The 1,028-nt window shown below is 45.2% G+C and overlaps 1 protein-coding gene across 1 annotated transcript in view; it reads right to left on the reverse strand.

Moving 5' to 3' along the window:
* Positions 1–1,028, reverse strand: part of LOC101859153 (dedicator of cytokinesis protein 4) — a gene marked incomplete in the record, with an annotated part of 145,183 nt that overhangs the window by 37,658 nt on the left and 106,497 nt on the right.

Genomic DNA, 1,028 nt, shown 5'->3' on the forward strand with positions numbered 1-1,028 from the left:
ATGTCTCTCACACACAATACAACATATGCAAAAAAAACCAACAACCCCAAAACAAAAACAAAGCAAACAAAACTCCAGAGGTAACAAGAGAACGGGTGTCCCCCGACGGTCTACAACCCACCCACCCACCCACCGTCTCTTCTGGCGGCGACAAACACACACGACACACAGGCTAATACTAATATTCTTTTGATACAGGTGTTTTTACGCCTCCATTGACACAATAATTTCGAGGCAGCCAAACTTGTCTAAGACGTCTATCCACCGTCGAGAAGAAAAAGCGATTGTCTTAGACAATGCACGCCTTCCATAGCGTCGTTTTAAATGGTATGGTATATTATGTTAAACGCCCTTATCAACACAGTCTTTTAGGTTATTTAAGAGGCGGGACCTCCGAGTTTAACGTCAATCTCCGGAAGGACCGAGACAAACGGGAATTCGTGTAACGTGCATTTCCCAAGGACGCAACGTCGGACCGAGTTGAGGCTCGAACCACCGAACCCACAATCTCACGGTTACGAGTCCGGTAGCCTGACCACTAAACCATCGACAGAGCCGTTTTAAAGTTAATAGCAAAAACTTTATGCAGTTGTGAGCGCCTTAAAACCTTACTAAAACTAAACTTAAAAAGTTAATAACAAATACGCAGAGAAGAAATGGAAAATGGACGTTTGTACTGGTGATTGTCTTATACAGGTGGCTTTTCAAACAGGTTCGACTGTGTTTAGGAGGTGGGCTTCGACCCTGTCCGTCCGTGCCGGCCTAGGCTGAGAGGGAGGTTTAGTTTAGTTGTAGAAGAGGTTTTATGGTGGTCGCAACTGCATAAAGTCAAATGAACGCAGGTATTACAGAGAGCAACATCCCCCCAGGGCAGTGCCACTGACTGTAGTGTCTTTAGGCCATTCCCAAAGGGGGGACATTTCTCGTTCAAGCACAGTAGAATTGTAAATGGGCTGATTCATGTCACGCTCATAACTGTGCCTGATCTACAACAGGGAACTGCAGCTTTTTCTTTCCTAATCCTTACT

The sequence above is a fragment of the Aplysia californica genome, unplaced genomic scaffold (assembly GCF_000002075.1).
Source record: "Aplysia californica isolate F4 #8 unplaced genomic scaffold, AplCal3.0 scaffold00042, whole genome shotgun sequence".
In the NCBI taxonomy this organism is placed as follows: domain Eukaryota; kingdom Metazoa; phylum Mollusca; class Gastropoda; order Aplysiida; family Aplysiidae; genus Aplysia; species Aplysia californica.